Genomic DNA, 23,574 nt, shown 5'->3' with positions numbered 1-23,574 from the left:
ATTTGTCATTCAAAGTGCGAAAATCATATAAAATCTTATAATGTGCCATCAACTAGATGGAGACATATGACTAAAAGTGCTATGACTAAAGTTAAATTCATGATTAAAATTTAAAATATAAAAAATATTTATATTTTATTTATGAATAATATATAAATAATTTATATATGCATATGTGTGTGTGTATACATACATATATATATATATATATAATTTTTATCGGTTCGATTTGATTATTTTGTCGGTTATTTTAGAGTAAAATCAAAACCAAACCAAATAAGTATCGATTTTAAAAATTTAAAACCAAATCTAACCAAATATCGATTTTTTTAATCGATTTGGTTTGGTTCGTAGTTTGGTTTGGTTAAACACCCTAAGTACTAAATAAGGTTTTTAGATCAGGAAAACAGGGAAAGTAAATAAGGTTGACTTATGAACCAAACAAAAACTGAGCCTAGCAGCAAGATTTGGACATTTCTCGTGTCGCGGTTCTCTTCAATCTGTTCCAGGGTTTGGTTAGTGAAACATCTCAGCGATTGCCTTTGTGGATCCAAACATGCTCACAAGATACAACAATAATAAAAGGCCAGTAAAGACTTTATAAGTAGTCATTTGAGCTGTTGTAATGCTACTATAGAGGCACATTTCGAATCTAGAGAAATGAATGTTCTCAACGAAACAAAAATAATTTCATATCCTTCTCTGAGTTGTATGAGCAATGATAATTATTTATAATTTCTACTATGGGTGTGTTTGGTACGAAGGAAAATGTTTTCCATGGAAAATGTTTTCTTAGAAAACAAGTTGATTTCTTACTTGTTTTTCTATGTTTGGTTGGTGGATGAAAAATATTTTTTGAAAAATATTTTAGTGTTTGATTGGTGAATGAAAAGTATTTTTCAAAACATACATTCTAGTGTTTAGCTAAAGCGTAAAAATACATAGAAAAATAATTTTTTATCTTAAAAAATGCTTTTTTTAGGATGCGTTCGATATGAAGGAGGAAATATATTTTTTAGAAAAATAAGTTATTTCTTATATTTGTGTGATCGTTATGCAAATTGGATAAGTATATGTTTTCTAAAAATATTTGTATATTTTAACAAAAATAATGAGAACGAATAGAATAAAAATGGTGGGATAAGAAAAATGTTTTGAATTTATTTTAAAAAATAAATTAAAAATATTAATTTTTTTTAGAGGGGGTTGGTAGGTGGGGGTTGGGGTTGTCAAAAAATTAAAATTTTTCAAAAAATTAATTTTTAAAAATTATTTTTTTTAGGGGGAGGAGGTTGGTAGGGGTCCGAGTAGGAGAGGTAAGAAAAAAGTTTGGATTTTTTTTTTTAAATTAATATTTTTCTTTTTGGAAGGGGTAGGGGTTTGGGTTTGGATTTTAGGTAGTGGGATGAGGTAAAAAAAAAATTAAAATATTTTTTTAATAGGGATGGTAGGGGGCGGGGTGGGGGTGAGGGAGGGGATTGAGGATCGGAGTAGGGATGAATAATTTTAAGAGTTGTATGAATATTTCAACTTAAGAGTGAGGTTGAAAGAGAGTTTTAGAAAATATTTTCCTTACTTTTTGAAAAGAAGTCATTTTCCTTAGAATTGAGAAAAATAAGTTGATTTGAAAACATTTTTCAAAACTATTAAGTCAATCAAACATGAGAAAATTGAAAAACATTTTTCAAAAAATATTTTCCTTCATACCAAACACACCCTATATAGTAATGCCTGTTAATAACGACCAGGGCATTCCTGTAATTTCACATCAACATATTTTTATCTGACTTTTGATCTTTCTTCTCAATCCTTCTTGCTCTCTCCTTTTTTTTTTTTTAGAAATCAACATCTGACTAGCTTTACAACTCCAAATTTCAAACTGCGATTCACAAGTATTGAACATCTATATTGCTCATTCTCATTGAGAGAGAATGAAATCACTCAAGCAAGGGAATAGGCAAAGTTTTGGTCAATCTCCTTTAAACGCAATTCGTATATCCACTGAAGCTTTCAGGATGAGCTCTTATCTCTTAAGAATGGTCTCAAATGAAATATGAAACCCATGGTTTCTTAAAAATTATTAATTATTGAGTAAGATGTTTGACAAAAATTCAAAGCGAAAAGGCAGATTACATCACCAGAAATCTTTTTGCTTGGTAAGCTTTAAATCTTCTTCCATTTAATTTTATTTAGTTATTTCGTATTTTAGCATTTTCATTTCTTTTTGGAAGAATTGAACTTCAATTTATGAAAATATAAGTATATTTACCTCCTTCTGTTTCACGACTCCGTTTGAGTTGTTGTTTTCCTTTTCAGTATATGTATGTGTTTGTTAATAATATGTTTGTGTCCTGTTATCCCATGTTTGATCCGAGGTATTAGTTGGTACCGGAAATAACTATCGCACCATTTACACTTTAGTGATGGAATAAGTTATCCATTTTGACTTAGCTTTTTTCGTGATCTCCTGATTAACTTTAAAATAGATGCAGTTGTTGACCTTATGATCATTTGTAAATGTGGAGTTTGAACCTAATATTTGTTTCTTTAATGATACTGCATGATGCTTCTGTAATGATTCTGCACTTATGTTCTTGTAAATGATTTATTCCATATAACAGAAGAATGATACGAGCTAATGACTTGTTTCGGGATGTATGAAATCAGGTTCTAGCATCGATCAATGGCCACCAACAGTGGGAAGAAGTTTATCTAAATTGATGTCAGTTCGGATACTGTGTGTCCCTGGTGTTTTGTGGGGAAAAAGAACCTTGATAAAGCTATAGCATTAACCAATGATCAGTATGATTTTGAAGTGCCATTATCATTAGCTTCTGTTGTTTGTGCTTCCCTTTCGATCTTTTGCTATATCTTCACTGGAAAAATTCTTTTTTGTAGATTAAGGGGCATCCATTTCTTCCCAACCCGTCTGCGAAAGAAGGGGTTAACAAGAAAGATTACTACAGAAATAAGTTTGGACCTCGCTTTGAACAAATGATGTCAAGGATGTCAGAGGTTCGTATTTTCTTTTTTCCCTCTTGTTGCCCAAACAATGTGTCTTGAAAGGTTACCTCCAGTGTTAATCAACTTATTTCAACCCTTTCAAAACCATGCTGGTTTTTAGGGGACTTGGGCTGGAATATAACATGTCCAGACTTACGTAAGTCTGATTAGTCTGGTGGCTTGCGAAAAATAAGAAAGATGTGTAGTGCAAAGACTTGTGCGTTATAAAATAGTTGGTTTGTTTTGGGCATGCAGGGGAAGTAGTCTGGACAGCAGGGGCTTGACAAGCAAAATAATCTCACTGAGGAGCTTTTTCTAGGCTATTTAACACAGGGAAGGTTTATAAGTGACAGGTTAGTGCTTTCTTTTCCCGACAGAATGAGATTAGTTACTTACATGATCATACTTCTGCTATGCAGTAACCAAACTCAACTTTCCATATATTTTCCTTTCTATTGGATCTTTCTCCAGACTATTGTTAATGATTCACGAGCAGAGATTTTTAAGTTTCTTCCTTATATGATATCCCGTCGGCTTAATGGCCTACTGATATCTAACTGAGCTTGTTGCTTACAAGCGAATAATCTCAGGCTTTTGCTTCAGATAATATGATGGTCATGATAAATATGAATCATTAATAGTGATGCATCACTTGTTAATTGTTAGTGTTTTGTGAGCATAAGCAGATGTTATACATGATAAATCTGATGACATTTGATATACAAGGTGTCATTTAGAGTTTAAAGTGACACCTTTTGATTCTCAACTTGAAGGGAATTTCTTATAGAAGCTGCAACAAAGGTCGGTGTAGAAGGAGCAGCTAACTTCCTTGAAGATCCCAACAATGGACTAAAGGAGGTATGTTTCGCAGCTTTTATTCAATAGTCAAGTGGACAGTCTGTCCTCTATTTTGCTTGCTCTTTTCCTTTCTCTCACAAGGTAGATTGAGGGGGTGGGGCAGGTAGCATCTGCTGGGTAGATGCTAACGACACGGTCAATTATATAGCACTTCTGCTAGACAGAAGTAATGCAGCCTAGCTTCTTGAAATTAATTATCATGGAATAACTCTTTCCCAACCAAATGACCCCTAAGAATCTATTTTCATTTGTCCCCAAAATTGAATGACTCTGTGCTTTTGTAAGGTTCAAATTCAAGTAGAGGAAAAACAAACACTATACATTAATGTTATCAGTACTTGTGTTGGTGCATTGTCTGAAGTTAGCGCAAGGTGGCTCGGAATCCTGTCATAAAAGTTTAAGTGAGTGAGGATGGTTAGATCAACATATAATACATAAATATCTCTTTTAACTTGGCCCTAGCTATTATCTACACCCTTCAACATTGGATGTGCACAAGTAAACATATGAACTATTATTAAGTTGAACAAATATCTTACTTATTAAATAGAATCCTATTAAATATATGCTTATGGGATTAAAGCCACTTGTGGGGCACATTTGGTATAGTAGTAGTATGATAGTTCAAAAAAAACTTGGTCGTGACAGCGAAATTGTTATGTTCCAATTTAAATAGTTTTCTGTTTTAGCATTTTATTAAATACATTTCAGTTCAATTAGTTTAGTTGGAATTAGGCGGCAAAATAAGAAGCTTCTAGTAGAATGCTGTTACAACTGTTAAGTGTGCACTGTTTTCCACTGTTTCAGGAAACAATTATAATAAATTCATAATAGATTTTCCCGCCAACCTCTCAATAGAGATTCAGTGCCTATATTAGCTTGTAATTGTGGAGGTTAAAGAAACTTTTTGGGAGAATTGAAAGTCAAGTAAAGTAAATTTCCTTTGTTCCTCTCTTGAAGGTGTTTGTTCAGGAATTATTCCTTAGAACACTTTTTTTTTCTCGTTACACTTCCCTAATAAATTAGTAACATTGGTATCAGAGACAGCTCGTTCCTCTGAATTGGGACATTATGGATGATCATAATACTTTTACATGAGTTGCGTAAGGAGATCGATACGTTGGAAGGTTCTACGGAGGGAATTGCAACCTCTGTTTCGAAGATGGGTGACATTGTTGATGTGAAGATTGCAAACGCAATGACGGAAATCAAGCAATTAATTGCAGTAATGGCAGCTGGCCAAGGGCAACAACAGAATAGACCTTGTACGGGGCCGGCTGATAGGCATAAGGAAGCCCTAATTGAAGTGGATGAGCAACATCCTGGGGGTATGAGGGAAGACGTAGCTCGAGAGGGGGAATACCAGTTGCCTACTCGAAATTACTATGTTGAATTCCCCAAGTTTGGTGGAACTGGGTTGAAGGATTGGATTTATAAGGCAAAGCAGTTTTTTGAGGTGGATGAAACACCAACAATTTCAAGGGTTAAATTGGCCTTATGTAGATTGGAAGGGAAAACACTGCAATGGCATCAAACATTCATGAAGAATAGGCTTACGAGGGAATGGCCAGCCTGGGTTGAGTATGTAAATTGCCTGTATGCAAGGTTTGGAACGGAACTCTTTGATGATCCGATGGGAGATTCAAGGATCTACGACAGGTATCCTCTGTACAAGACTATGTTGATGAATTTGATGAACTCTTAACTAGGGTTGAACTAGCTGATGAGTATGTAGTTAGTTGCTTCATAAGAGGGTTGAAACCTGAAGTTGGTTTACCAGTTAAAATGTTTGCACCTAGGTCCTTGCAGAAGGCCATCAGTTTGGCAAGGATCCAATAACCGACCAATTTCTTGAACTACCAGACCACAAAAATCCCTAATTCTACTTCTTTCGCTCCAAACACTTCTTTCAAACAACCAGTTTTTTCACAACCTTCTAGTTCCCACCAATTCTCCAAAGCAATTCAACCAAAAACCACAAATGTACAAATCTAAAAGGGTCCAAACCTAAGTTTTTAAGTCCTCGGGAGATGGAAGAAAGAAATCTAAAGGTCTTTGTTATAACTGTGATGAAAAATACAGCTTTAATCATGTTTGCAAGAACAAAAGACTTTCCATGGAGGTAGAGGAACCTTTAGAGTCTGTTGAGGAAGAAGATGAGGGTGTCATGAATAATGTGGAATTGTGTGCTATGATGGCACAAGGATTTCCTACGAATGAGGAGGGGTCTATCATGCCATGTGTGTCTGTACATACCTTGAATGGTGTTTATGACTTTAAAACTATAAGAGTTACTTCTTCCGTGAATGGCAAGGCTGTGCAGGTTTTGATTGACAAAGGAAGTACACACAACTCCCTAGATCTCACTACAGCAAAGAGGTTGGGATGTTGTTTATCCAGTATGAGACCTTTTTCTGTTTCTATTGCCGATAGAAATAAAGTAGATTGCAGCTATGCCTGCAAGGAGTTCATTTGGAAGATGTAAGGTCTATTGTTTAAGTCTGATATATTAATACTTCCTATAGGGGGTTGCAACATGGTTCTCGACATTCAATGGTTGGTAACCTTGGGAGATGTTGTGTGGAACTTTAGACAACTAAAAATGAAGTTTTCTGTTATGGGAAAAAAAGTGTCACTTAGAGGTCTTCAACCTCCATTTGTGAAAGTGGTGCAGTATAGGAAAATAGAGAAACTATCGACTCAGCTAGCTGAATTGTGTATGATATCTGTGGGGGTCATGAAGGAAAGAACAATAGGTGATGCAGCTAGTTTGTTTTCTATTGAGGTGAAGGATGAGCCATCAGACATTCCAGCTGATCTACAAGAGGTGTTAAGTGGGTTTGAGGACGTGTTTGAGGTTCCACAAGGCTTACCTCCCACCAGATCACATGGCCATAGGATTGTCTTGAAGAAAGGTACTCCTCTAGTCAACATCAGACCCTATAGGTACCGTATGATACAAAAAGATGAGATTGAAAAAAATAGTTGAGGAGTTGCTGTCTTCAGGTGTTATCAGACACAGTACTAGCCCCTACTCTTCTTTTATTGTGACGGTGAAGAAAAAGGACGGTACATAGAGGATGTGTGTGGACTATAGGGAGCTGAATAATACACCATCAAGGATAAGTTTCCAATACCAATGATAGAAGAACTACTTGATTAGCTGCATGGTGCAAAATTTTTTTCCAAACTAGATCTCAGGTCAAGATACCATCAAATAAAAATGCATGAAGAAGACATTTCTAAAACAGCTTTCAGAACACACCATGGTCACTATGAGGTCTTGGTCATGCCATTCGGATTGACTAATGCTCCTTCCACATTTCAGAGTTTGATGAACCAGGTTTTCCACTCCTATCTTAGGAAATTCATCTTTGTATTCTTCGATGATATTTTAATATATAGCGGGAGTTGGGATGCTCATCTACAATATTTACAAGAAGCTTTCAAGTTGTTAAGATCCTAGAAACTGTATGTGAAGAAAAGCAAGTGTGCTTTTGGTGTTAAACAAATTGACTACTTAGGACATGTCATCTCTGAACAAGGTGTTGCCATGGAGGGTCAAAAGGTTTCTGCTGTTAAACATTGGCCTCAACCAACCACCATCAAGGGTCTTAGAGGCTTCTTAGGACTCACTGGTTATTACAGAAGATTCGTAAAGGGATATAAGAGCATTGCTAAGGTCTTAACTAACCTTTTAAATAAAGATAGTTTTCATTGGTCTGATGATGCTACTGCTACTTTTGAACATCTAAAATCTGCAATTAACTCTGCCCCTATATTGGCCCTACCTGATTTCTCTAAAACTCTTGTAGTAGAGACTGATGCCTCAGGAGTTGGTATTGGTGCTGTTCTACTGTAGGAAGGAAGGCCAATAGCATTTTTTAGTCAAGGACTATCAGCAAAGAAGACAACTTTGTTTGTATATGAAAGAGAGTTACTAGCTTTGGTGACCGTTGTGCAGAAGTGGAGACCCTATTTGTTAGGCAGACATTTTGCAATTAAAACTGACCATCATAGCCTTAAGTTTTTACTCGAGCAAAGGATCACAACACCTAGTCAACAAAAATGGTTGGTCAAATTGATGGGTTATAATTATGCAATCAGTTACAAAGCTGGCAAGGAGAATGTTGTTGTTGATGCTTTATCCAGAAGAGAAGATCACGTTCAATTGTGCAGTATATCAGGGGTACAAGCTCATATTCTAGATGTAGTTAAGCTCACTTGGGAGCAAGACCCTACACTGCAAAATGGTGCTAATCTCAAACCTTACTACAGATTCCATGGTGGTGTTCTGAGTAGGATGGGTAGGTTGATGGTGGGCAATAATGCTAATGTACGACAACAACTTATGCAACTTTATCATGACAGTGCAATGGGTGGTCATTCTGGGATAAATGCTACTTTGAAGAGGCTTAGACAGGAATTCTATTGGAAGAGGATGAAACAGGATGTCTATCATTTTACCAGAGATGCAAGCATGACACTACCCTTCCGGCTGGTTTGTTGCAGCCCTTGCCAATACCTGAGAAGGTGTGGCAAGATATATCTATGGACTTTATTGAGTGTGGTGGACCGACTTAGCAAAGCTGCTCACTTCATGGCCCTCAAACATCTGTATACTGCATTGGATGTTGCTAAAGTTTATTTTGACACCGTCTTTAGGTTGCATGGGATGCCTAAAATTATTGTGTCAGACAGGGATGTAGTCTTTACTGGCAGGTTTTGGAAGGAGTTGTTTAGTCTGCAAAAGGTTTCTCTTCTTACCTCAACAGCTTACCATCCTCAGACTGATGGACAGACTGAAGTTGTTAATAGGTGTCTTAAGTGCTACTTGAGGTGCATGACCTTTGAGAAACCCAAGCAATGGCCTCAGTGGTTACCTCTTGCTGAATGGTGGTACAACACCACCTACCATACTGCGACTCATCTCACTCCTTTCGAAGTGGTTTATGGACAAAAATCACCTCCCTTATTGCCATACATGCCTTTTGATTCAGTACTTGAGACTGTGGATAGAAGTTTGCAAGCCAGAGAGGCTACTCTAAGGGCTTTGAAGTTTCATCTGGAGAAAGCTCAAGGTAGAATGAAGGTCCAAGCTGACAGGAGAAGAACTGATAGGACTTATGCAGTAGGTGATCAGGTTTACGTCAAGTTGCAACCTTATCGACAAATGTCTCTTAAGGACTATTCTTTTCAAAAGTTGTCTGCAAAGTTTTATGGTCCTTTCAGCATTATTGCCAAGGTGGGACCTATTGCATATACTTTAGCTCTACCCCCTCACTCAAAAATTCATCCCACCTTCCACATCTCTCAACTTAAGAAGAGAATTGGTGATCATGTAGCTGCTGTTCAATTGCCGGAGGTTTATACTGAGTCTGGTTATGTGATTCTGGCTCCTGAGACTATTTTAGAGAGGCGAATGGCCCCAAAAAGAAATACTGCAGTGACTCAAATGTCGGTGAAATGGTTCAACGTGCCTGTGGAGGAGGATCTCCAAGCTTTTCAGCTAAAGTTTCCAGATTTTCAGACTTGATCCTTGAGGACAAGTTATGTTCCAATTTAAATAGTTTTCTGTTTTAGCATTTTATTAAATACATTTCAGTTCAATTAGTTTAGTTGGAATTAGGTGGCAAAATAAGAAGCTTCTAGTAGAATTCTGTTACAACTGTTAAGTGTGCACTGTTTTCCACTGTTTTAGGAAACATTTATAACAGATTTTCCCGCCAATTTCTCAATAGAGATTTAGTGCCTATATTAGCTTGTAATTGTGGAGATTAACGAAACTTTTTGGGAGAATTGAAAGTCAAGTAAAGTAAATTTCCTTTGTTCCTCTCTTGAAGGTGTTTGTTCAGGAATTATTCCTTAGAACACTTTTTCTTTTTCTCTTTACACTTCCCCAATAAATTGGGGTTATATCAGAAATGTTGTTATAGAAAATGATTACTATATAGAGGCCTGACTGAACATAGTTATTAGCAAACAATAGATAAGCTTGTAAGCAGATTCAAAGGCCAAACATAAATAAAAAATCAAAGGAAAATGAAAATCTAGAATATAGGTAATTGAGATGCATTGCCGAAATATCTGCAAGAAATTTAATAGTATTCTGCAACTTTAGATATAAATGCAGTGCAAAATGTAAAAATAAGGGAATGCCAAAATTGAGGTTAAGATGGATGCCCTTGTTACCTGATAAATGAATAGTCCATTATGATTCAAAGTCTTGTTTGTGCAAATTCTGCACCAAGTATGGGCATAGTGAGCGTGAGTGCAAACTTAGTAAGAAATTTTCAAAAGTTCCTTAAGAGCCATATAGAAAGGAAGGGATATAGGTGCAAATCCAGCCTGTTTCCGTTTGTTATTTATTTAATAATAATATGATTAGTAATAAGAAAGTTAACATCTGTTGTGAAAACAAACTTTTATCGACCTGCTTGTGAACTTGCAATTATACTTGTTATTAAATGATATAAGTTTAATTTTTGCCTTTTTGAACTTTATTAAAATTTCTGATGATTAGAAGTAAAATGTTGTTAAGATATGGTAGAAGTCATCTGTCAACCTCATCCCTAAATTATATACTCCTTCCGTTTAAAAAAGAATGACCTATTTTGACTTGGCACAAAGTTTAAGAAAATAAAGAAGATTTTTAAATCTTGTGGCCATAAATTTAAGTTGTGTCAAATGCGTACCAAAATGCTTTTTAATGTTGTGGTCCTAAACATGCTACATGGAAAGTCGAAATTAAAGTATTGCCAAAAAAGGAAAGGATCATTCTTTTTTAAACGGACTAAAAAGAAAAGTAGGTCATTGCTTTTTAAACGGAGGGGATAATTGTTATGTTAGTGTTGGTTTATATGTAGGCATATCATATTTACTAAATTCTTCTGTAACTCTCACGTGTAGATTACTTGAAAAAAAAAAAGGTAACATCGAGCTACTGAGGGATTAATGTGCCTCTAGGCAATTGAATAGTTGAGTACAGTCTTAAAAAATCTTGGGTTGGATCTTGGTGTGAAAGAAATCGATTCTCATGAAAAATCTACACAGAAATAGACTGATATCTTCATGTTGATTCATTTGGCTAGAAGCTATTGACTTTCTTTACGAACTTCTAAATTAATTTACTCATTAAATCTAATTTAACAAGTGTTTGATCGTTAATACGTGTTTGATCATGAATGCTCAATAGGTTGATAATTGTAAAATTTATAAATATTACTGTACTTAAGTAAATAAACAACAGTCACTATGATATGTGAATGTTATTTTGGCATCCAGTAGTATGGTATTCCCATGATTATATAAAATATACTTTTGGGATTTGATGATATGTCCATGATAATGGTATGCACTGGTGTGCTAAAAGTGAAGACAACACGAGTTCTTAAAAGAGTGATACGCGTTGGGCTCGTGCAGAGCACGAGCATACCAATCTAGTAACTATATAGAAGAGGAAGTTGGAGTGCTGAAGCAGGCACAAGGTCGGCATGCCTGCTTCAACTGTGATTTTACTATATCACCTCTAATTAATTATTATAAGTCATTTATGTATTAAAAATTAATATTTTTACTAATAAAAAATAAAATAGACATTTATGACCTGTCTGCTTCAGCTGCTTCAATCGTAATTTTACTATATCACCCATAATTAATTATTATATCTCTAATAATATTATGAGTCATTCACATATTAAAAAATTAATAATATTTAATTAGAAAAAAGTAAAATAAAGATTTATGACATGTCTGCTTCAGCTGCTTCAACTGTAATTTTATTGTATCACCCTTAATTAATTATTATAAGTCATCTAATTACTAAAAAATTATTATAAAATAAAAATTAACTCTTGATGTTTTACTTATATATAAGAGGGAGTTAAAAGGTGCTGAAGCAGGCACCAGGTCGACATGTCTGCTTCAACTACTTCAACTGTAATTTTATTGTACCACTCCTAATTAATTATTATAAATCATTTATGTATTAGAAAATTAATAATAATTAATAAAAAATGGGCATTTATGACATGTTTGTTTTAGCTGCTTCAATCATAATTTTATTATATCACTCCTAATTAATTATTATACCCTTAATAAAATATTATAAGTCATTTATATATTAGAAAATGAATAATATTTAATTCAAAAAAATTACTTATATATAAGAGTTTTAAAATGAACATTCATGACATGTCTGCTTCAAGTTGCTTCAAATGCAATTTTACTATGTCACCCTTAATTAATTAGTATAAGTCATCTAAGTATTAAAAAATAATAATATTTAATAAAAAAAGGTAAAATAGAAATAAAATAAAAATTAACCCTTGATGTTTTAAATTAAATTAATGATTTATATGAGACCTTCTTAATTTTTTTTCACAGGTATTTTTAAAGTAATTTTGATAGAGGGAGTTCACCAACTAAAGCAAGCAGCAGGTCGACATGCCTGCTTCAACTACTTCAATCGTAATTTTACTGTGTCAACCCTAATTAATTATTATAAGTCATTTAGATATTAAAAATTAATAATATTTAATACAAATAAATAAAATAGACATTTATAACATGTTTGATTCAACCATAATTTTATTATATGAGGTTCATTTAAATTTTTTTCATAAGTATTTTTTATAGTAATTTTGACATGTCGCTTCTAATTAGTTATTACAAGTCATTTAAGACGTGTGTTTCGCTGCTTTCATTGTGATTTTACTGTATCACCCCTAATTAATTATTATGATAATTTAAGCATTGAAAAATAAATAATATTTCATAAAAAAGGCAAAATAGGCACAAAAATGACATGTTAACATAAAATATTTGGTTGACTATCGAAATTATATTAGTGCACATAAATTGGGATGGGACAGAGGAAGACATAAAGTAACATATATTATTTGAAAATCAGATGAAAAATATTATAAATCATAATAATTAGAAACTTAATATAAAAGTATATATATAAAAAAATAAAAAAATTTGATTGACTTTCAAAATTTTATCTGTCACATAAATTGAGACAGAGAAAATATTCATGTATTATTGAAAAATTATGTAAAAAAATTGTAAATCACATAATCAACAACTTAAAAAATTTCAAAAATAAAAAATATTTGGCTGACTCTCGAAATTATATCAGCATTACTTAAATTGGAATAGAAGAAAAAATATTACAAATCACAATAATTAAAAATTTAAATTATTTTAGTAATTAATTATCTAAATTTTATTTGTGTAGCATAAATTGAGATTAAAAAAATAACATATATTGGGTCCGTATTAGCATGAGCCATCGATATCTAGTTTAAATATAAGAGGGAGTTGGAGTGCTGAAGCAGCCACGAGGTCGATATGTTTGCTTCGGCTGCTTCAACTATGATTTTACTATATCACCCCTAATTAATTATTATAAGTCATTTATGTATTAAAAGTTAATAATATTTAATTAGAAAAAAGTAAAATAGAGACTTATGACATGTCTGCTTTAACTGCTTCAATCGTAATTTTACTATATCACAACTAATTAATTATTATATCTCTAATTAAATATTATAAGTCATTTACATATTTAAAAAATTAATAATATTTAATTAGAAAAAGTAAAATAGAGATTTATGACATGTCTGCTTCAACCATAATTTTATCGTATCTCCCTTAATTAATTATTCCAAGTCATTTAAGAACTAAAAGATTACTATAAAATAAAAATTAACTCTTGATTTTTTAAATTAACTTGACGACTTATATGAGACCCTCTTAAATTTTTTCATAGGTATTTTTTAAAGTAATTCTCCTATATAATAAGTGGCAATGAAGCAACTGAAGCAGACTGCTCATGGTAGACATTCCCTTCTCATATCATATAACACAATAGTATCCACAATGTAGTCTTTTAAGAGTCAAGTTTAGGGGGAGATTTTCTCTCTCATTAGTTTCTATGTTTTAAATTTTAGGTTTTATATGTAGGCCAATTGGCCAAATCATATAAGAAAATTATATTTTTTAGTATTATTTTATTTGTCGTCTGAATTATTATCTATATGATTTGCAAACTATAAGCTTCCGCATGACGCCCTCTCGATTTCAAACCCAACAAGTGGTATCAGAGTCGATGGTTCGATGGAGGATAGTTTAAGGTCAAAGTTGCAACCAATTTGATGATAATGAAGATATATGCCCAAAAAAGCTATTTGTGGAGAAAAATTTCAAACAAATGTTCAACAATCCTGTTGCTAATCCATTTTTTAAAATCAAAATTAATTTTCAACTCATGTTTATGGGCTCCAATTTTCAACACATACTTGCTTTAATGCTTTAACGCTTGGGCTCCTTTCAACTCGTGCATTTATTTTTTAACGCATGAGCTCCACTCTTAACTTGTGCTCACTTTCAATGCACAAGACTCTACTTTCAATCTTATCAACCAATGCTTTTATTTTTAATACATAGGGCTTCAATTTTAATCCATATCAATTTTTAATCATGGTATGCAACAGTGATATATGAAGAATAAATGAAGAACGAAGATCATGCACAAGAAGAAGGAGGATCAAGAATATTTTGCAGAAAATCAAGTCAAAAAGGGGAGATTTGTTCGAATTTTTGCTCTATTTTCTTACCAAAATTAAGTTCTACTTAATCTTGTAAGGAAAATAAAAGTAACTATAAATACTTTTACTTTTACTAAAAGGAAAATATAGAACTTTTCATATTTGGCAAACCTCTTTCTTGGAGGCAAAGTTTTGGACATCTATAAATAGAAGATTCCCTTCTCATACCATAACACAATAACATCCACAATGTAATCTTTTAAGAGTTTCTCTCTCATTAGTTTCTATGTTTTAAATTTTAGGTTTTATGTATAGGTCAATTGGCCAAATCATATAATAATATTGTGTTTTTTAGTATTATTTTTTTTGTTGTCTGAATTATTAGCTATATGATTTGTAAACTATAAGCTTCCGCATGACGCTCTCTCGATTTCGAATCCAATAATACCTTCACTTTTTCTATAAACATTGTTAAAGTAGATTTTCATTACTATATGCATTTCGAATTGTGTGATATCTATGATGATGTATTATAGTCTATTACATGAGGTTGTTACATTGATTGCCCAAATTAGAATCATTGTTTAAGCTAAAGATCATGCAATGTTAACTTGTTTCTGTCAAATTTTGATGATTTTCTGACAATAAATATATTTGGGATGTTTTAGCTGAATGTATTTTGTATTAGATACATAATAACAAAATATGTATTTTTCTTTATGAATGTATCTTGTTCATTTGTTGCTCTTTCAGTTACCTGCATTTTTCCTTTAATCACATTAGATACATAAAGAATTTAATTTGTATCTCTTTCAGTTTTAATCACTACAGTTGCCTGCTCTAACATATATTTCATTTGATTTCATTTTGAACAATATGTATTCCATTTGTATGTATTTATTATAAGGAAACATATTTTAATATATAATGATAGTAACCAATAAATTTTTACATTTTTATGTATCTATAACTGTTTTTTGTTAATCGGAATACATGTTTGACTCTAACTTGCATAATAAACTAAAGTAAGACTTATATTACTAAATCTTAATCATATTGACAAATTATATTTTATAATTGATACAAATTTTATAAACTTGTATCTATAAATTTATGGGAGATACATCCTATAAGAATGTATCTCTTTTCAATCATTTACTATGACAGAACTACTAATATACTATTTAATAGCATTGTCAGTTCAATATATCTTAATTTCTATCTGATGTGTCACAACAAAATACATAATGAAACCAAATATAACTAATTAACATAGGAACAAAAAAATTATTTATTTCGGTAACTGTCTTTCTTAATTTTAAAAAAAATAATATCACCAATTAAAATGTCGAATTAAATAGATAAAAAATTCACCAACAAGTTGAGAAACTATTCATTATTATTCATCAGTCAGCTACATTGTCACTCCTCCTTAGGAAAGAAGTTGCAAGTACGCCTGTTGTGACCTTCATAACCACATCTCCCGCAATAATTACTGCTCAATGTCATTGTTTCACTTGATTTCTTATGCCTGTTTTTCTTTGGCCTTCCGGGTAGGCGTTTGTATTTTGGTAGTAACACAACTTCGTCCATAACTTCTTGTGGCACAATCCAGTCCTTCTTATCGGACATTGAAAACATTGATTCTTCTTCATATGTCTTCGTTAATATTTCAGGATAGTAAAACTTAGAGCAATAAGGCTTCATATCAATTACATGCTTTCTTCTTAAATTACATAAACTTAAAAATCTAAGAGAATGAGGTGAAATTTTCTTTATAACTTAACTTAGTCCCTAAAAACAAAAAAAATAAAATAAGTTGAGATGCAACAAATCTATATTAAGACAATACAATATATACAAAACTCTAAGAACATCATAATTTAGATACAAAATAATACAAAATGTATGTTTAAGCTTAAAAACATGTATCTTAGAAGAAAAAAACATGTATTTTTTATAATACGACTTTCAATAAAATTTAAACAACACTAAACACATGTCAAAGCATTAACAGTAACTCACATATACAAGTTAACACAACATGTATCTATGTAGTTATAAACTTGTATCTTTTGTAATACGACTTTCAATAAAATTTAAACAAAATTAGATACATTTCAAAGCATTAATAGTAACTCACAGATACTAGTTAACACAACATGTATTTATGAACTTATAAACTTGTATCTTTTGTAATACGACTTTCAATAAAATTTAAATAATACTAAGTAAATTTCAAAGCATTAACAATAACTCACAGATACTAGTTAACACAACATGTATCTATGAGCTTATAAACTTGTATCTTTTGTAATACGACTTTCAATAAAATTAAAATAACACTAGATACATATCAAAGCATTAACAGTTACTCCCAGATACAAGTTAACACAACATGTATCTATGTACTTATAAACTTGTATCTTTTGTTATATTAATTTCAATAACAAATAAAAAAAACTAGACACATATAAAATTGACAACAAAGAATCAGATAAACAATGAATTTCTAAACGCATCATCCATGTCTAAATATGTATCTCAGCCTAATATTTATCAGATCTAAACATGCCAATAACTAGGGTTGGGCATATTTTGGTTTAAACCGAAAAAATTGAAAAACCGAATCGAAATTTAATTTTGATTTGTTTTTTTTTTTGATTTTTCAGATTGGTTTCGGTTTCAAATTTTAGAAATTTGGTTAAACAATTTGATTTTTGGATTTACAGAAAAGAATTGAATAAATCAAAAAACAGAAATTATATAAATAATATATTATAATATATATATATATATATAATTTAATATATATGTAAATATACTAAAAACATAATATAATCTGATATAACATATAAGTATATATTATAATTATTTAGTAACCCTAAATCCTAATATACTGCTTTGCTTTAGACCCTAACATTAACGTGAAGGCTGCAGCGGCACTCAACCATCCTCAGTTCGTCAATTCATTTGAAATTTCAACATCGCCAACGATAGTCGTTTGCTCAGTTCATTTGTTCAGTTCATCACTGCCGTCGACAGTCGCTGCCGAGTGTGGTCACTGCCGTCACGCCAACGCCGATGACTCAGGAGTGCGATATTTATGGTTAATTCATGCGTGTTGAATTAATTATATTTGGGAATGAAAGATAGGTTTGAAAAAAAGATTATTTTTCTAAAAAAATCACCAATTTTAAATGCTCACTACTTTAATATTTAAAATCGAAATAAAAATTTGAAATAACTGAACCAAATTTGTAAAAATCAAACCAAACCGAAATAATTTTGGTTTGGTTATGGTTTTCATTTTCGTCAATTTGAAAATTGAAAAACCGAATCAATCTTTAACAATCAAAACGAACAAATCGAATGCCCACCCCTACCAATAACTTTGAAAGAACAGACCTTAAACTGCTGAAAGTTCATTGTTTCTCATCAAATCAAAGTTCCAATGTAAATCGCAGCCTGGCTATACAACTCATTAGGATAAATCTCTTTAGTATTAACATGTCCTCCGCTAACCCATACTGCAAAAGAATGGTGCAAAAAGAAGGTTATCATCACTTTTGCTTTATCCTTTCACATTGTTTAAGTTTTTTTTCAGTTTGCACTTGAAAAAGGAGGAGGTTGCTGTAAATGACCATCACTCTCCCAAGTACAGAAGCCAGAAGGAGCAACTATGGTAAACCCACCAGAATAGTTCCAAGGTTGTAGATTGCCCTATGGAAATCAAATTGCAGTTGGATTGCTGAACAAAATTGCAAGTTCATAAAAATTGATAAATGACGTATGAGCATAAAAAAAAATTAGATAAACAATGTTTTTCAGGATTCTACCGAACTACTCGACCTAAATGATTTTGCAGCTTATTCGTATATTCAAAACAATAGCAAAAGGAGAAGTAATAACAAAAAAACTGAAAAAATCACTTTGTAAACCCAATTGCAAAATTATTTTTTGAAAAAAAAAACAACATAAAATAAGAATAGAAGAAATTGAAGTTGATTTTAGGGAGGAAATTTACCTTAATTCAAAGGTTTGAATTAGAGAGAAAAATTGGATAGAAACTGTTGCTTGAATTAAGACACATCAAGAGGAGAAAATGGGTTAATTTTTAGTAAAGTTACGGCTAAGTAAAATGAGGTTTTAACTTGTATCTCAATTTTACCAAAAAATTATAAATGTTGGGATTTCAGTAATATTTTAGAAGTGGAGGGATTTTTAGTAGTTTAGAAACATAAGTTGTTTATTTAGGTAATTATTCTTTTTTAAAAAACATGGCCTATTTTGATGCCGAACTTGTGCTTGGACGGGTTGGGATATTGTGACTAAACTAATAAGAAAAGAATTTTGAATTCGGAGTGTAGCCTAGTGGTTAATGAACTGATCGAGAGTCTAGAGATTCTAAGTTCAAATTTTAGTGAAAATAAAAATATTAGGTGATTTCTTCCCGTTGATCTTAACTATGGTGCATAGAGTTACCTAGTACTTGTTGCTAGTGAGCCATGGTAGACAGAGTTAATTAGTAACGGATGCTAGTGAGAAATTTAAAGTGGCCTGAATACCACTATTATAATTAAAAAAAAAAAAAAATTAACTTTCCATTGCCACCAAGTGAGTCGGCGACCAAACTATGCCATCAATTTTAAGAAAGTACCAAAACATGTTGTGGACTTAAAGGGGCACAAAATAATTACAAAATACAAAGACAATAAACCCTTGGATCAATTTTGGGTTTGATTGTATAAATAGTAAGTCCATATAATTGTTCAAATTTATCAAAATAAATAAAAGTTTATAGAATAATTAAAATTTAAATTAGGAAAAAATTATCAAAAAAATTTAATGCAAGGACTATCAAAATTCCATGTTCTCTCTAATATATAGTAGTGTGTGTGTATCATATAATTGTTCAAATTTATCAAAATGAGCAAAAATTTGTAGAGTAATTAAAATTTAAAATATGGTGGGTAGTTAAAGAATTTGGAGGGTAATTTTATCGTTTTGGGACTTTATCCCAAGTTAAAATATGGTGGGATTATTTATACCTCCCCTTAGGTGGGATAACTTATCTAAGTACTATTTGTTAATTTCGGGATAAATTATACTGAATTTGACAACCAAACATGACATCAAAAAATTTATTCCGGGACTATTATTTTATCCCGAGACTCTATTTTTAATGGCTCACACCAAATAACTCCTAAAAGTATGTGAGTTATGTGCACAACTTTATTAGTAATGTGAAATTGAATATGGTGCTAAAAATATATGAGTTACACAAAAAAATATATACTATACGACGTGAGGGTGGAGTATATACAAATTAATTGCTATATACTATACAACTATTTTTTTTTAAAAAAGAACACATAGAGAAACTTATTACATCTACTTTCAAAATATAGCGTACAAAGTTGAGTTGTCCATAAAAAACTCAAAAAAAGTGTAAAACTCACAAAAAAATGAGTTATTCTTCTTATTGCTATAAAACTCACACACACACACATTAATGGCCGCCGATTCAACCTCCAAGCCTGTGAAATCTCGTAACATAGTACACCAATCTAAATTACGATCCATTTCATCGGCATATACAACTGCATCTCCGTCAGTGCACAGTCCAAATAACACCTCCACATCCTGTAATGTGATTGTGACCTTTCCAAATGGTAGATGGAAAGTGTGAGTCTCTTGCCTCCACCTCTCGACCATAGCAGTTGCTAATTTATGATCAAACTGTATCTTGCCTATTCTAACTAGAGGTGCATAGCTCGTGTCAGCACGGGCCCAACACTATAAATATTTTTTAGCACTAAAATTCGATATTGATGAGATATAAACATAAATGTACACTGATTTAATTAAATATTATTAATTTTAATATATAAATGACTTATAATAATTAATTAGGGTAATATAGTAAAAAAATATTATTAATTCTAATATATAAATGACTTATAATAATTAATTAGGGGTAATATAGTAAATCACGAAGCAATTAGGGGTAATATAGGCAAACATGTCGTCTATTTTTAATTAAATATTATTAATTTTTTAATAAATAAATAACTTATAATAATTAATTAGGGATGATATAGTAAATTCACGGTTAAAGCAGCTGAAACAAACGTCATAAATATCTATTTTTTTAATTAAATATTATTAATTCTAATATATAAATGACTTATAATAATTAATTAAGGGTAATATAATAAAAAATAGTATTAATTCTAATATATAAATGACTTATAATAATTAATTAGGGGTAATATAGTAAATTACGGAGCAATCAAAGATAATATAGTAAATGACGAAGTAACTGATTTTTTAATTAAATATTATTAATTTTTAATGCATAAATGACTTATAATAATTAATTAGGAATGGTATAGTAAAATCACGGTTAAAGCAGCTGAAACAAACGTAATAAATATCTATTTTTTAATTAAATATTATTAATTCTAATTTATAAATGACTTCTAATAATTAATTAATTTTAATATATAAATGACTTATAATAGTTAATTAGGGGTAATATAATAAATCACTGAACAATTAGGGTTAATATAGGCAGACATGTCATCTATTTTTTTAATTAAATATTATTAATTTTTTAATACATAAATGGCTTAGAATAATTAATTAGGGATGATATAGTAAAATCACGGTTAAAACAACTGAAACAAACGTCATAAATATCTACTGTTTTAATTAAATATTATTAATTCTAATATATAAATGACTTATAATAATTAATTAGGGGTAATATAGTAAATTATAGAGCAATTAAGGATAAAATGATAAATAATGAAGAGCTGGTCGAAACCAGCTCTTCTATAATATAGAAATAATGCCATATAACCCCGCACTCAATATATAATGTATGACGCGATCGTGGGATGGGGGTTATTAAATATGTCCCATGTCGACTCAATCTTCTGTGGACACAACTGCAATGGGATGAATACGGCCATTCCATAAGTCCTGCGATTGGTGAGACAACTGTAATGTAAGTAATGAAGCATCAATGGGGCCTCAGTGCAAGAAGTGCGACATAATGTATCTGTACATATAATATTAAATACTAGGTAACTTTTCCTCGCTTCACGCGATCGTAAATGACTTATTTTTCTCCACCCGAAGTGCATGAAATCCAAATTATTTCTTAATCAATTCTTGCCTTCAATTCTATTGATATCTCCCTCACAACTTTAAATAAGATCAGTAGCATCAATGAGAAATTGATCCCACTTTCACCTTAAAAAGAAATTCAGAAACAAAGTGAAAAACACTAATATAAGTATCCAAAAAATAGCTTCGGATTATTATTATTCTAACAAATAAGAGGAACCAATGAATATTGAAATTTTTCACATGAAGATTGAAATAAATCAAATTGGACACAAACAAAAGAAAAAGAATAACACAGGTTTACAAGTTACAACTGTATACTCTTCAATTGCTTGATACTAAGAATATCACTATGAAAATTCATGAAATTTCAACTGTCACATGCTAGTTTACGAACTCCCAAATATGTATGATGAACAGTTTCTCTATCGATTCATACGCCCCTATACACCGACATCTTGAATAAAGTTGCAAAAAGTGATGCAACAATTCTTTGCCTTCGAGCAACAAAAATATTTATCTGATCACAAAAATATAATTTTTTCGCATCAGCACAATAATTTAATGCATTACCCACATATTAACGCACTAAAATTCTATAAAACATAATCATAAGTTTGAAATCTTATCTTACAAATCAACCTAGAATACTCATGTATTAACAGGATAAACTTAACCCTAAAGTAAATATTTGGACGAACATATGTTTGCAGATCAACAAACACGATATAGCTGACTTTTCCTTTTATTTGGTCTAAAATAAGGTTTTCCACAATCAAATTTGAAAAGTTCTGTCATCCACATCTTTATGGGTGCGTACAACGTGCATCAGTTGATATTTCGAGCGCTGACTATCAGAGGAATGGTTCGAAAGAAGAACAACAGAAGCACCCATTCGGAAAAGACAATTTGCTAAAAGCTTTGATCTTTGCTTACCTAAATAGAAGGTAGTTGAGACTATTTCTGTGCTTACTACAAGTGCATAGGTGTTGGCTAGACTTTACCTACAACAATAATAAAATTACTACCAAACTCACAAAACATTTATGTTTCAATAACATTTCCCAAGTAATATGGCAGAAGCACAAGCAACAAATTTTGGGCTTCAATGATTTTTACCACATGGATTTCATAAGGTGATTCTAGAATTGTATTGAAGTGATTAATGAAAGCATCTGTACTTGATCAAAAAGTCAAAGTTGCGGATGAAAATAAAATGAAAAGAATTGGCTAAAATACATAATCAAATTAGGATTCTATCTACAGAGAATCCTTATATGATCATTATCTTTTGGAAGTTTTTTAATTTAATATCGTTCTCTTTGCTTGAAGTAAATATAAAATTTCACTATCACAATAAAGTAATCATACTTTATCCATTTTTAACAATGAAACCCTGTATGTAAAATTAGCTCAGTACCAAACACACCCTGTATGTATAATTAGCTCTATGGCACCAAATATAACATTTTTCGCTTCAGTTTGGTTACTACCAAAGTTACATCGTTGTACATGTACGTCTTATCACCTAAACCCTAACCTCTCCACAATTTTATTGTGAAATATTATAATCTTGATAAACTCTAACGAATATAAACATTTGCTTGCATCAAAAAGAAATACTCTATTAAGAAACGCTAAAAATGTAACATAATCAGATGAGCAGCTATATTTAATTGAGTGTGAACAGGGGCGAAGAGTAATCCCATCCTCCAACCACCAAAAGTATTTACATAGGCTTTCCACACAACATTGCATAGTAGCATATAGTGATAATGTATCAAGCTTAAGTTTAAGATTTTGAGCCACGTCCGCATATAAAGACGACATTAAAAGTAATTGCAAGACTATAACATTTTGAACTCTTTAACTTATTTGTTTGGCCACTGTGTCGCTACAAGTATAATAAATGTTGGATAGAAAAAAAAAAGGAGAATTTTTAAAGAGCTGCAGAGTCCTCCTTATCAAAATATAAACAAACTCATAAGCTTTTTTTCGCTTCCCCTCAATGAAAAAAATAACG

General features: G+C 31.5%; 1 long non-coding RNA gene across 2 annotated transcripts; it reads left to right on the top strand.

Moving 5' to 3' along the window:
- Positions 1-1,789: 1,789 nt before the first annotated feature.
- LOC107842315 lies at positions 1,790-15,178 on the top strand. 2 transcript variants are annotated; one of them, XR_001665704.2, is made up of 6 exons: positions 1,790-2,156; positions 2,668-2,802; positions 2,899-3,015; positions 3,259-3,356; positions 3,777-3,861; positions 12,247-12,358. It is a non-coding gene; the product is annotated as an uncharacterized LOC107842315 (long non-coding RNA). The 2 variants fall into 2 exon arrangements; XR_001665703.2 differs by lacking the exon at positions 12,247-12,358 and adding an exon at positions 14,361-15,178 and having other exon boundaries at positions 1,791-2,156.
- Positions 15,179-23,574: the final 8,396 nt, after the last annotated feature.

This window comes from Capsicum annuum, chromosome 9 (genome assembly GCF_002878395.1).
Source record: "Capsicum annuum cultivar UCD-10X-F1 chromosome 9, UCD10Xv1.1, whole genome shotgun sequence".
In the NCBI taxonomy this organism is placed as follows: Eukaryota; Viridiplantae; Streptophyta; class Magnoliopsida; order Solanales; family Solanaceae; genus Capsicum; species Capsicum annuum.
This window is presented reverse-complemented; position numbering and strand designations above follow the sequence as displayed.